Source organism: Heliangelus exortis, chromosome 2, assembly GCF_036169615.1.
Source record: "Heliangelus exortis chromosome 2, bHelExo1.hap1, whole genome shotgun sequence".
Lineage (NCBI taxonomy): Eukaryota > Metazoa > Chordata > Aves > Apodiformes > Trochilidae > Heliangelus > Heliangelus exortis.
In genome coordinates this window covers 140,860,514-140,875,117 of record NC_092423.1, presented here as the reverse complement: position 1 = coordinate 140,875,117, position 14,604 = coordinate 140,860,514, and the positions used below count along the sequence as shown (strand labels likewise).

Here is a 14,604-nt window from a genome sequence, read left to right as displayed (position 1 = left end):
AAACTGGGGACAACCTGTACAGTGACAGATCTGCATAAAATAGACCCAACTTTCAAAACTACTTTTTCCAAGATGCTTGTCAAGCTACCTTGGCCATTATCTGCTTAAAGCAAGGTCCTCTGTATCCTTCAACTCAGCCAATGTCATTCAGTGTCCCATGGTCCAGCTACTCCAGTTCAGGTGCTATCACATGTGGTGGACTGACAGCACCAAACCTGAGTAGATGAACAGCCCATTTCTGAGCCAAATTAAATTAGGCTAAAATAATCTCATTTGAGCATGCAAGGGAAATAGGATAGGGCCCAAGTGTCTTGAAAACAGCAAAGCATCCTAACAACTGGTGTGAAGTGATCCTTCGGTGCAAGGGCCACCAGGAAGATCAAGTTATGAACACGGCCTGAAATATCCCCTTGTCCAAGTGGGGCTAGGGATGGTGAGGGGGGAGGGGTGGGTTGGCATGGGAAACTTGCACTATTTGGGAAAGCAGTATGCATTGAAGTGGGGAAAAAAATAAGGAAAAAAAATAAAGAGTCATCCTGAATGAAACATGACACTGAGTGCTCACATTTCATCTAAGAAGCCTCAGGTATTATCATCAGAGACACAGAAGAGCCTGGAATATGGCTTCTGTTTCTTCACCTGATGATAGCCTTTAAATTTTCTGCTTGGGTTACATCTTTCCTAGAAAAAAAAAAAATCATCTTTCCATCTATCTGTAGGAAAGTTCTCTCCACAACTCAGCCAAACCCGACCCGACCTCGGCAGAGCACGGGATGGGCACATTCAGGAATCGCCACCCATGGCAGAAACCAACGCCACAAACCAGAGCTGGGAAGCATTGGCTTTCCAGCATGGGAAATGCAGTGCTGAGTCCTGGGATTTTTTCTTGAGGGGGAAAAAACCAGCTGTGCAAGCAAAGCCTCCTAACTAAATCACTCACTGCAAGACTGATGCAGCCAGAAATAAATGTCTGCCGTCAAGTGATACTGAGCGTGTTCTTTAGATCACCAACTTCAAAGTGTTTCCCTGTTTCAGACCCCTCCATTTCTATAATCAGAAGCAGTTGAAACACTTGACTTCATCGTCAAGTCAGTCTCTAACACATTGTGCTTCACAGTGCTCACTGCTTGTGCAAAAGTGGGAAGCCCTGCGTGGGATGTGTCCCAACTCCATCTGAGATTCCCCTTGCTCTCCCCAGGCAGCATTGTCTCACGGGAATGGGGGCTGCACAAATTGAGCCACCACCAACACAAGCCCAAACCCACCTGTGTAACTGCTCACATGCCCAAAATCCTTTGCCACCAGGGCACCACAGCCTTCGCAGGACTTCCACAAACTGGGGCCAGATTCCTCCAGGGGAAAGAAACAGGGTTGAAACGAGGTGCAAAAGCCCTGGGCTTGCAGCAAGCCAGAAGGCTACTAAAATTAGCAGTAGAGAGGTCAGAGAGGTAACAGCAAGAATGCAGAGGCAAGGCTTGGAGTGCAGATTGCAACCACTGAGGAAGTGGATCATGGACCACCCCTCAGCATCACCCATAACAAGGTGCAGGGCAGAAGCACTATGGTCATTAACCTGTTCTATTCTTACCATCTGATCTCAGAAATATCTACTTAGTGACACCAGTTGCAATCTGGAGTGAGCAAGAGAAGCCAAAACTGTCAGGCTGACATTCATTTAGAGAGAAAGGAAACAAGAGAAGCTCCGACTCCTTTATTCCTTTTTTTTTTTTTAAGAAATAAGGGGCTGGTCCTCAAGCCATGAACTCTTTGGATATGCAGAGACACTGACAGAGTGCTTGCCTAAGCTGCCTCAGAAAGAGAAAGAAGGACCCATGCAGAAGATAAACCATAAAATAATGGGGTGCAGGAACATGTGGACAAAAAGGTAAAGAATAAACAGCCAGGTTAGGAAAGAAAGAGGAAAGAATTCAAGAAAAAAGGGAAATATGCCTGTGAAAAACACCACAGGCATAAAACTCAAACAAAGTGAAACAGAAAAAGAGAAGCAGAGGGAAACTAGGAGGAGGAAGGAAAATTAGAGCTAAGCAGGCATTGATGCCTTCACGCATAGGTTTGTATATATATGAAAATACATTCCAAAGTTACTTAGATACAGATTTATACATACACACACTCACAAGTAGAAAATCTGTGCCCTGCTTTTCCTACACTGCTCTGAATAAAAGCAAAGACTTCATCACTGGTGAATGGTTTGGATAGGTCAGCAAAGTTCCCACTTGCACGGGGATGTTTTCTGTGCACTTCATGTACCAAGCTGGCTCCCACGTTTACTGCTATTCAGAGCTAAAACAACAAAGAAGCAAAGTAAGAAAATAAATTGTCAGCAGCACATTTATGGCTGTCACATCTCCATCATGTGCACAGACAGCCACAGATCCCCAGAAGGAGTACCACTGCTATTAGTTATTGGCATTACATATAGCACCACCAAGAGCTCAAGATACCACATGTGTCTGTGCTGGATGTTGTATGAAAACAGAACAGAAAGGCCAGTCTCTGTCCCAGAGACTCAATGACCTAGGGTAAAACCAAGATATAGATAGAAAGTACAACCAAATAGGGAAGGCTGACCAGAGTGGAACAAAAGACATGCCAAAGCAATAACCATCATCTCACTATACATGGCAATCCTTGGATGGGTACATCTAAATAGTCCTCCTTTAGACAGGAAGCCAGGAAGGGGTCAACCACAAAAGAGCACAAGAAAAGAGCCATCAATTCCCTGTTCTCCGAAATCCCACTTAACCACTAACGGAGATGGTGGGAGATGGTGTAAAGATCTCCTGCTACTGAAACAACCAGCAGTAAGTAGTAACCCACATGAGAACCACCACATCCATCAAACCACAGAGAACAACCCCTAACTAACATGGCCACAATGTCCATCAAAATCTTGACTTCACAATTCCCTTACTGCATGCTTGTTTGTTTAAATATCACATCTTGGGACATACAAACCAGATGAGGACCAAGAGTCACCTATGAATTAACTTAGAATTTATGACCCCTTCAACAAGGTAATAAAGGAGGCAATGTAATTAAAAAAAAAAATAAATTAATTAACACATCAGCTAGACAAAACAGCTTCCTGTGACCAGCTAATATGACAGGTTGTTACAATCCAGTCTTTTCTTTGCAGAAAACTCCTGGTAACTAGCTCTAGTTGGAAAAGGGTGAACAGAGGAAAGGAAAAGCAGCATTATTCATGTCTGAGCACATACCTCAACTGTGCTATTTCCTAATTTTTGTATATTCTAAAAGGCAAAAATCACTGCAGGTAACTGGGATTACATTTGAAAGTACTTTCCTCAATGCTCAGTTTAAACACTGCCATCATCACCAGATTATCTACTGGTTACTACATTAAGTGATGATCAAACATCTGATACACATTATGTCTTTCAATCCAGAGATGGAGGGTCTTGTTTTGCTTGTGTGTTTACATTACACAAAATGTTGCTATGTGTTTAAAAAAAAAAAGAACCTTCAGTTGAACATACCTTACACTTGGACCAGAACATGATGAGGTCTGTGGCAGTTCTTATCTCCTGTGAAATTGGACCCTCAGAGAGCAGAGCTTCATTTCCTTGCAGAAAGCTCCTATGGTAGTTGGCACAAAGCTTTAAGCAGCCTTTCTGCTACCTGAGGCAATACAGCGAATACCCTAAAAAGAGAACAAAAGACCTCAAAACTTTCAGTAGACCTCAATACTATGCATATTTCCAACAAAGCCAGTATAGAAAGACATCACAAGCTGCCCATGCAGTAGAGGAGATGGCTGCAGCCTTCTGGGCTGGTTGGAGGTCCCTTCACTTGCAGGCTCACTATCCAGGTCTATCATTGCTGCTATCAAGCCAAGATGTAATGCTTGTCAAGATCAAGACCAGGACTTTCTCCAGGACGTTGGGGCTGCACCTCTTAATCAGCCAGAGATGACAGAAATACCAGTACTGCTGGAGAAGGCCTTATCACCAGAAGAAATTCAAGAGTGTTCCTAACCCAACAACTCAACTGATGAGCTGTGGATTTGTACTGACAGCCAACAAAGTCAGCAGCAAACTCTTCAACCCCTTCTTCATGTCAATCAACTTTTCTGCATCGCTGTAACTCAGCTTCAGACAGCTGCTCCTCACCCATGACCCAGTGGTGCCTAAGAACACATTTCTCAGGCAGCAGCTGGATGCAAAAAGGTTAAACAGAGCTGTGGATCATCATCATGCCACAGTCATATGAGCCTGAGTTGCCTGGCCAGATGACCTGACCTACTGCCAGGCCAGTTTGGGCTCTGAGTGTGGAGACTGGTGGGAAGAGGAAACCTCATCACTTCTCCTGTGGTACCAGCCACACCAAAGAGCTTGGAAGTGACTGCATGCTCCTTCTCCTGGTGGCCTATCACTGCAGAAGAAGGTTGGGAGCTCCCTGGGCAGACCTGCTCTGCTTGCCAAGCCTCCAGTGAAACTGCAACTGCATGAGCTCAGTATCAATACTTGCCAACTTCTGATGGGCACTGAAACCCCTTAATATCTTGAAAATAAGCATTAAATGCTATAAGCAGCATTTTGTGGGTCTAAAGGCTTTGTCATGCCTTAGGGAGGCCTAAAAAAGATTTAGCCCAGACTCCCAAGACTCTTAAGAAAGCATGGCTCCCAGGATATCACACACTTGCCCTGTCCCTGATGGCATCTCATACCTTGATGAGCTTCTAGCTGTCTTTCTGCTGCCATGATAGAGACAACAGTATTTTTACCAGCTCAGAATCCAGATTATCTAAGTAGAACAAAGTACAGGTGTTTGTCACTATGAATATTAGCACTCCTAATGTTATTAGAAGGTGAAATGCATTAGCAAGATGAACTGTGAGCTCTCCCAGTCACACTGGATCAGCACAAGTGACTGCAGACTGCTTAATCCCTCCCATACATTCCTCTCCCATATCACCTTGTCCCTTGAGGCAGAGTTAGCACTTTAATAACAGAGATGCACAGAACTGAAATCCTATTTACTGCACAAAAATACTCAAGCGAAAGATTCACTAGAAGGTACTGAGAACATCCTTCAAAACAAGGTCTTGGCCTCTCAGGTTATCAAGATTCATAAGGAAAGCAGGGACACTGGGTACCAGTAATAGTTTATAGCCTACACCACCAAGCAATATAATGTCATACTTCATGTTAATGGACAATCTGAGCTCTGAACAGGTACTACCTGTCAAAAATACAGTTATCACCTGGCAACCTGTAAATTTTATTTGATGAACTTATAAATAAAATTATAAAATTATCGCTTAAACATTAAAATTACAAAATTATTGCAAACTTCTCTTCCCTTGCTCTTCTCCTCCATATAACAAATGCTTGTCAATGATGCTATGCAAATGAGATTCCAGTAGTGACATTTACCTGTCACACTAATCCAAGATCTAAGGAAGGTTTTCTTTCCAATTCTTCAGCACTTGCAGGATCACATGAGGAGTTCTAAAAAGTTTATTTTCCTTTCTAGCTGCACTGGTTGTAGCCACCAGACCTTCTCCTACAAAGTAGCAGCCTAGAGAAGTCACCACTGCTGTTTTCAACCATGTCATGCAGAAATGCAGGACCTTTACTGTTTCCATGAAGCTCTGAAGGTGTAGTTGATATCACAGCTCTACTGTCCTGTGCTGTGAACAACTGCACAAAATGTGTGTTCACAGATGAAGGAGGCAAGCAAAGGTGGAAGGGGAGGGGTAAGAAATGGCTTGCTGAGGGAAAACCCCTCTTAATCCTACTCATGGCTGAGTACTGAGAATCCCATCATCTATCCAAGCTACTTGTAACCAACAGGCCTGGTGGCTAACTACCCAAAATAAGGAAAAAATTTCCAAGATTAACTTCTCCCTGCTTCAGCTTCTTGGACTGAAAAGAGCAGCATCTTCCTTCTCTGAACCTACTCATTTGCTTTTAGTTATTAATTTTGTGTATTCAGGACAGTTGGGACTACTTCCACCTAATACAAATGACCTCAGCTTTTCAGTTTTTCCTTAGTAACCACAGAAACACTGGTAGGAAGAACCCCTCTGGGGTCCCCAGTCCAACCTCCCAACCAGTAAAGAAGTCTGATTATTACCCTCTGTAATGTAAAATATGTGTACTTTTTCATTAGTATTTTTATATAATCCAATAGCAGCCTTTTTAACATTTAAGAAAATTACAAAGCTTTGCCCATCCCATCTCCAAAGGCAAACTGGGCAGAACCAGAGCCAGATGTGAGATACCTGTAAATCAAATGATCCATCAGTTCACATAACAAACACAGGCATCTAAATCCCCAGACCAGAATCTCAATTGCCTATACCACAGGATACAGCTCTTGGCATTTGCTCCCCCCATGATCATTTCTGGGAAAGTGTTATTTCAGACTTTCCTACACTTATGAAGGAGGGAAAAAATAAATACCCCCTTATTATTTAAATAAGACTCGAAGCATTATTAAATCTCTCCAAAAAGAAAGCTTTTTGCTCAGCATACTAAACTACAGGTCATTGCACTGACAGGTGTGACTACTTATTTACAGCTTCATCTGAAGCACAAAGGGGATTTGGAACATCAGGTCTTAAGTGACTGCTGTAGCATAACCACATTAATGTATAATTAACATTATGTCTGCAGTACAGCTAATAATAATAACAGCAATAATATTACTATTATTGTGACGATAATAGTGATAATAACAACAACAACGTTACTGAATTTTAATAACAGAAAAGAGAGACCCATGCTAAACTTTTTCCCATGCCAAGGAGATGTAATATAAAGGGTGTGAGTGCAGCCTAGGCTTTAGCCATTGCTCTGCATCCCACACACCAACACGTGCCCAGAGCTGCTGGTTTCACCATGTGAGCCAGCAATACAACAGCATGTTTATGTCAGTGATGCTCCACTGCTGGGAACAGAGACATCCCCAGTCCTTAATTTCAGGGTGGTGAGATACTGGCACAGGTTGCCCACGGAAGTTGTGACTGCCCCATCCCTGGAAGTGTTCAGGGGCAGGTTGGATGGGGATTTGAGCAACCTGGTATAGCAGAAGGTGTCCCTGCCCATGCAGGGGGGCTGAAACTATGTGATCTTTAAGGTCCCTTTCCAACCCTAGTCATTCTATGGTTCTATACCAGATTGACAGAGGAAAGATGACAGTGGGTGGTTCAGAGGACAGAACCAGTTTTCCAGCATAAAATCCCAGCACTGGCCTGCTTGAGATCCTGGGGATTCCCAGCATCACCCCCACCGTGCTGAGTACTTCCACAAGCTGCTTCACAAACTACACGATGGGATGTGGTCTTGCTTCTCCAACCAACCTCTTTTCTGCACCTGCCCCCATGGAAGGAGCCTACAGCTCTGGTCACTTGTGGTAGGTACCTTCCCTCCCAAAACAGGGATAGTCTTTGGTGTCTTCTTTTTGGCTTCTCTGCCATTCCTTCCCACCCACCAGAGAGGAGCTGAGTCCCATGCCTGACCAAGCTCCCAGCTTGTGGTGAGAACTATGGCAATGCCACTGTCTCTCTTGAGAAGCTCTCGAAGTCCTGCAGCTCTTCACCATGCACACTTTTTGGCACTGGGTATTCCTGCCCAAGGCATGTGAAAAAAGTGACAGAACACTTCTAAAACACAGCAATGACACTCTCCTGTGCAATGGCACCTCTCCCATGCAAATGCACAGTCCTTCCAGGGTTTTGGGCTGCTACTTCTCACCGGCATGCTCCACATGCCTCAGCTCAGCCCACCCTCCAGCAGCACATGTCAGCTCTCAAAGCCTGCACAACCCCCTCACAGTGGAGATATGGTCAAACCTCCCCTCCCCTATCAGGGGACTTTTTAATGAGCTAATCTGCAGAAACCTACCCAATAATTTTTACACCAAACCCCTACTGCTTTTTCAGGTAAAAGTTTTAAGGCCAAAATGACAGAGAGAACCCGCCCTTTTGCTTGGAAACTTGTTTCAGTGGCTAATCACCCTCACCATTAAAGACCTGTGCCATTTTATCTAATTTGAATTACCTATTAGGCATTTTTTGTAGCTGTCTGTCACTGCTGTGTATTCCAGAGCCCTTTACTACCTCATGTGCTATAGCAGCAGCAAATCCTGGATCATTTTTCCTTCAAGATGATGAGGGATGAAACCACAGTATGTGCTGACATATTAAATATAAGATACCAATAGCAGATAATGGTGTGATAGCACAGGCATTAGAGTGGGTAAGAAAAACCTCCCTGGAAACCCTGGGTGATACTCAAACATTCTCTGATTTTGCAGGATACAGCTCCACGTCAGTATTCATACACATGCCTTGAATTCGCATAAAGAACAATACCACCCAGGGATGCATTAAAAAGCATTTAGATCATACAGACCTGGATGCTTGCAAACCATCAAGACTGCTCCATATGCACTGCCGGTCCCTGTGTTTGTGTCACCCTGCAGACAGACTGCTGTCTTCAGTTGAGTTGATGTACCAGGTAACCATCTCATTGCTTCTCATCTGTCACACTTGCAGCAACAAGGAAAAAAGCACCACCAGCAAGTCCCTTGCCAGAGACAGAAAGGAGGAAAGACACAGGAACGCCACATTATCACAACACCAGTGACTCAAAAAAATGCTGTCCTCTACCCAATGGTACCAACAAGGCAAGCCAATGGCAGGCACTGCATTTCCAGGTATAAATAAGCCCTGTGCAGAGGTACAGTCGCCCTGCTTGCCAAGGCACTAACACTTTCCTACCGGAGAAGACACACTGGCTCTGGAACAGATGCAGCTGTGAGAAGGGAAAATGTGACCCACACACAGAGCTAATGGGTCCCAGAGTCAGATTATGCCTTAATCCCCTCCTCACTCTTCATAAATCCGGACAGAAACTATGCAGGTGGTTGGTACTGAAGGCACCAGCCAGCAGGGTGACAGAAAGTAACACGCTGTGCTTCAAAATAAGATCTGTATCACCTTGCTGCTAACAGGCAAAAGCTTCCTCAGGGAGCAGGCATTTTCCTCTCCACTAGTTCAGGATGCAGCTCTGCACCCTACCTGGCTCGCAGAGATGGACCCCAGACCATGGGCACATCCCCTTGCCAGCAGCAAGGGTGGGGGCTGTATGCCCATCCTCTCCAGCAGTAACTCACCGGGATCAGCACACAGGCTGCACTGAGGCTCTGATGAACCTGCTTGAATTGCTTAACTGATGGATAAACAGCTGCAGTGCACTGCCCCATGGGTACCTGACACCAGCCTTCACTAAATTCACCTACTGGGAGCAAAACATAAACCCTTAGTATTCCTGCGAGCAGTAGAAACACCTCCCAGGTCACAAAAGACAGCGTTTCCCCTTCCCATGGCCTGCCAGTGCTATTATCTGCGCAGATCACTAAGGAATTTGTTTTTTTTTTAAATAAGATGCCATACTTGTGATGCCTATCATGCAGTTCCTAGTACAGCTGCACCAGCATATTTACATAAAAAGCCTAACGAGGTCCACAGAAAAATAATGATGCTGTAAATAATCCACTGAACATCCAGCTGAAAGCTGCAAGGAAGACAAGACACACCTACAACTTAAAAGCATATAGATATACAATGTTTTGTCCCTTGCCTTGCTCCAGAACATCGGCACTACAAGTAGCTTCCCCTACCAGGAATTCCTCATATAAAAGTTAATGAAATATATACAGCCAGGAAGCATAAACTGCCTTTGTAAAGCATTCGGCTTGAAAACAAGATTAAAAATAGGAAGATACAGTTCAAATCTTGCAATAAATTAAGCATAAGCTCCAATTTTAACAGACAGTCCTTAATTAAATCCATATCTATGCTTTGGTTAGGCAGGGGCACAGAGAGAGCAGGGTGCCTGCAGAGCTGCACAAACACACTGTGCCATGGGGTGACACAGCTCACCATCATCTGAGAGCTGGGAGCTCCCACCCAAGCTGTATCCCAAGCATGCACATTCATGCAGGGAGACAATGTTCCATTTTACAAACTAATTCAAACACAGAATTTGGTTGTGCAACTGATGGACCTTCCGGCAGCAGCAGGCCTAAGCCCTTACTTATTTTTGCTGCTGCAGAATTGCTCTGACGTTGCATGGCCATCAGTGTGCAAATGCAGAGGATGCAAAATCCTTCAGGCCTTGCCGAGGCAGAGGACTGGCACAGCTCTGGCTGTCCCCTGCAGTCGGACCACCATCCCAGGGATGCCACCCGTACAGATGCACAGCGTATTTCACTCCTAAGAGGTACAGAGGCATTCCCATTGGCTGACAAACTGCACCTGTACAATTAATTACCTTCACAGACCTTAAAATACACAAAGGCATGGTCAGATCGATCAGAATTATAACAGTTCTAAGATAGCTATAAGCCAGACTTGTGATTTATTGCCACTAGATCGACAAGAGACAGGGGAAAAAAATTAAGAGGAGCATTTGTAAAAGGATGTAAAGTATGTATAAGAACCCTTGAAACTCCCTGGGGTTTGAACTAGCATTAATCAGAGATATGCAATACCCTGCACAAAAGAGCATCTGACTGGTCCACACGCTTGGAAAAGATATTTATTAAATTATTTTAAAATTCACAATAGAAAAGAAACAGGATGTTTATATGACACAACTAAATATCAGACGGTATCCTTATTTTTTACAGTGATGTCAATGCTTCAGAGATAGATTTTTTATAATATCCTCATATTTTACAAAAAAAGTATCTAAGTGCTGTTACGATAATCCAGACAAGTTGGCACAAACTGACACTAGTGACATTGCATTCTTGCTAAATTAAGAAATAAATACTCCCATTTCATACAGCCACAACGTATACATCATATATCAAGCTCTATGTATTTAGCAACGTCTAGTATATTCCAATACACCCCCCAGAAAAGCTCTTTTGTTTTAAATCAATGGCTTAAACATTGCATATTTTTGAAAATACTAGTAAAAAGGAACTAGTGTGGGGTGCACAGCTCACTGTGTCTGACCAGATAACATGGACAGGCAAACATGTCTAAACTTGTCAACTCTAAAGATCTCACTGAAGGCCTCCAGCATCCTTCAGATACAATTACAGGTTATGCCGGGATTTCTCCGTTCGGCATTTTAAGATGCAGCAACCAACACTTTAATAGTTCAAAACCGAAGTCCTAAAGCGCCCTGTCAGTTAAAACATGCTTATATTATTTATATATTAAAATAAAACGCAGCCTATTGAAGTTGTACTGGAAAAAAAAAAGCAGGTTTTTTTTTTTTAGGAAATGATAGCCTAAAAAAAATAAAACCAACCTTTTTTTAAAAATGGTCTTTGGAGATTCCGAAGAATCTTCCCTGTTTGTTCCTTGGGCCCTCGTGCTCGCCAGTTTAAATTGTATTGTCCATATTAAAGACGGTCCGAGCAAAATAGTTCAGCTCTGCAGATTAAAAGCTTAATTCACCCCGCACACCCTCGCAGGCAGCAGCAGGCCGGCTCCGCACGCACCTCCACGCTCCGGCCAGCGCATTTTCCGCGCACTTGCAGAGGGCGCAAACCAACACCCCGCACCCCCCGATCCGCGGGGTCCCCATCATCACCTCCTGTCCCCGCGTGTCTCCTCGAGCCAAGGAGGGGTGGGTGGGCACCCATTGCCTCCTCTCCCCCTGCGGCCGGGGCGCTGGGGGTGGCGCTGGGGGGATGGGCACATCACGCCGTGTCATTTCGGAGCGAAGCGAGACCCCAAACATCACCGGCCCTGATCGAGGCGGATTATCCCCGTGGGAAGGCATCCCGAACCCTTCGCCTCCCTCCCCATCCGCACGGATTTCGGTTTGCCACTGCTATTTTTAGCCCACCGTCGACCCAGCGCCTTTTTTTTTTTTTTTTTTTTAAGAAAATAAACTTAACTAAATAACCCCACCCCCGCTCCAGCCTCCCCTCTATCTGCACAAGCCACCCCCACCCCCCCCCCCCTAAGCTGTAAACTCCGGCTGCGACCTGCGAGCCCCGGCCGGGGAGACATCTATAATACAGGAGAGGGGTAAGGGGAGGGTGGGGGGAAAGGAAAAAAAAAAAAAAAAAAAAAAAAAAAAGGGTATAAAAATACAACTAAACCAAATAAATAAATAAATGGAACATAAACATGCAAACACCCTCCCCTCACCCCGCCGCCGTTAACTGCAGCCCCGTACTCACCGCTCCCCCCCTCTCCCCGGGAAGGGACCGCGGGGCAGCGGCCGGAGCGCAGGCAGGGCCGGGGGAGGGGGGGGTGGGGGAGGGGAGGGGCGCGGAACACCCGGGCCCCGCGCGCTGCCCATGTGCTCGCCGGAGCACGCGCTCGCCTCAATGGAACGTTGTGCTGGCGAGCGGCTCTGTGACGTCACCGCCCCCCGCCGCCGCCGCCGCCTTCGGCCGCAGCCCGGGGCAGCGCGCAGCGCCCGCCCCTGCGCTCCGGACCACGGCACCGCGGCACCGCACCGCCTCTAAAATTATAATTATTGGGTTTTGTTATTGTTATTATTATTATTACAACGAAATTAAATCTCGCGTGCAGCGGCGGAGTTCCGCAGGTGCGGTGGCAGCCGGCGCTGAGGAGCGCAGCATGCGCGAAGAGGCTGTGAAGCCCCGGTGCGGTGCGGGCCGGCTGGCCCGGTCCGGAACACCCCGCGGAAGAACGAGATCAGCCTCTCCAGAAGCGACTGGGGAAAACGGGAGCCTGCGCTGCTGATGTCCCGCTGCTTCTGATCTGGGAGGAAAGATGCCTGGGGGCCCATGGGTCCTGGAGGACATCAGTTTGGTTGCTAGTAGAAATCGTGGATTTAAAAATAAATAAAATAAAATAAAATAAAATAAAATAAAATAAAATAAAATAAAATAAAATAAAATAAAATAACCCACTGTGCCCCATTAGAGAGCTGAAATAGAGTAGATATCTCTGAATAATCACACGAGAGAAGGATACAAGTAGAGAAAATAATCTTCGCAGTCCCTTAAGTACTGGAAAAAGAAGCATCAAAACCAGCAAACAGGCTACAGGCTGGTGAAACATTAAAACAAAGGAAACCTCCAGTATATGCCAAAACAAGATTTGCTTCCCTTTTTTATTATTATTTTTTATATAAAATAAGAAAGAAGGAAATGTATACTCCATGATTCCAGGCTGGAACAGAAACGAAGCAGAAGATTCAATGGCATACGATTTTTTTTCCCAAAAGTATTTTTGCTCTGTCCAGGAAGGAACTTAAAATCCTGCTGTGCCGACGCCTTTGCAGCGATGCAAATGCTGCAGTGTTTTTTCCCTGTCGTGGTCACCATCTGTTAGCACCAGTATGGGTGTAGTGGTGCCCAGTCTGGGAGCTACTGCTGCCTCATATGGCTGATCAGCCTCCTATATCTATATAGTGAGATATATTGATAGTGAGATTTACAAAACAGTGTGGATAGCACATGCCACTTCATTTGATTAGCAAATACACTCCTAAATCCACTGCAGTGCTTCAAATACTGCAATAAAAAGCTGATCTGCAAGAATAACCCAGTCATTACAGAGGAAAATGATAGTGCAAAAAGTTCAACATTATTGTATAAAATGGTGCTTTATACAAACTGCAATTCTGTGGTCATGGAGTTTAAGCAAGATACAGCACTGGGCTTGAAAAAGAGGTTTGCATGCTCACAGGAAAAGAGATGAGAGCCCTCCTGATGAGGCAGGTTGAAGGTCTTCCTGAAATAGCCTTCAGTAACCTGCTGCAGAACAGGAGTGGAGGAGATCCCTTTGGGCTGAGCTCCTTGGTCCCCTTGGCTGGGGACCAAGTCCTTAATAAATTACACCCGTGAGGTCAGTGAACCTGGAAGAGAGACCAAAGTCTATGGTTACTCATGAGACCAAGGGATCATCTTTTCAGCTGAAAAGAGCACAAGTGCTGCAGCAGCCTGACACACTTTTTCCCCAAGCCCATTCCCACATCAGAGTTTGGGAGAAGTGTTGGCATGGAGCTATTACTCTGGCTTTGCATGGGTATTACCCCTACAGTTCCTGGCTGCCAGAGCGTGAGAGAAATGTCTAAAATAGCACTGCAAACTGAATTTTCATTCCTTTCTACACAGGACTCCCTTCTTCCCTTGACAAATCACACAGAATCTGCTATTAAATATCATCTCAAATTAATGCTGGTTTTCCCCATGCCACAGACTTGCCCATGTGCTACCACCACCAGCAGCATAGCTGTGAAGACAGCCAGGATGAGAGACAGGGATCTCCAGGTAGAATTTTGTCATGGTAGGCCATGACAGAGAAACAGAGAGTGAAAGCGTTGAGCTGCCTGTTTAAACACAGAGAAGTTGTACCACAATCATATGAGCTTGTCCAGCTGCAGGTCCAAAAGAGACCTCTGCAAACTGCAGGTTTGGAAGTCAGGCTCCAGATGCCATCAAAATGCACAAAGCATCCTTTATCCTGTACCCCTGGATATAGGATACCCCTCCCATTTCAGGGGTGGCAGGTGACCACCAAGTGACAACACAGCTGGAACCTTAGCAGTCATGGGGGGACCCTCCGTTTCTTCCACACCCTGGGTCTGTCATTGCAGAAGCTAA

The 14,604-nt window shown here is 45.2% G+C and overlaps 1 long non-coding RNA gene across 1 annotated transcript in view; it reads right to left on the bottom strand.

Annotated features, from left to right (window-relative positions):
- Positions 1 to 12,343, bottom strand: part of LOC139793547 (uncharacterized) — a 38,426-nt gene extending 26,083 nt beyond the window's left edge. Inside the window, exons 1-2 of the long non-coding RNA XR_011724647.1 lie at positions 12,205 to 12,343; positions 3,522 to 3,685 (exon numbers count right to left, since the gene is read on the bottom strand). This is a non-coding gene — a long non-coding RNA (uncharacterized lncRNA). The remainder of the gene's footprint in view (positions 1 to 3,521; positions 3,686 to 12,204) is intronic.
- Between the last annotated feature and the right edge of the window lie 2,261 nt (positions 12,344 to 14,604).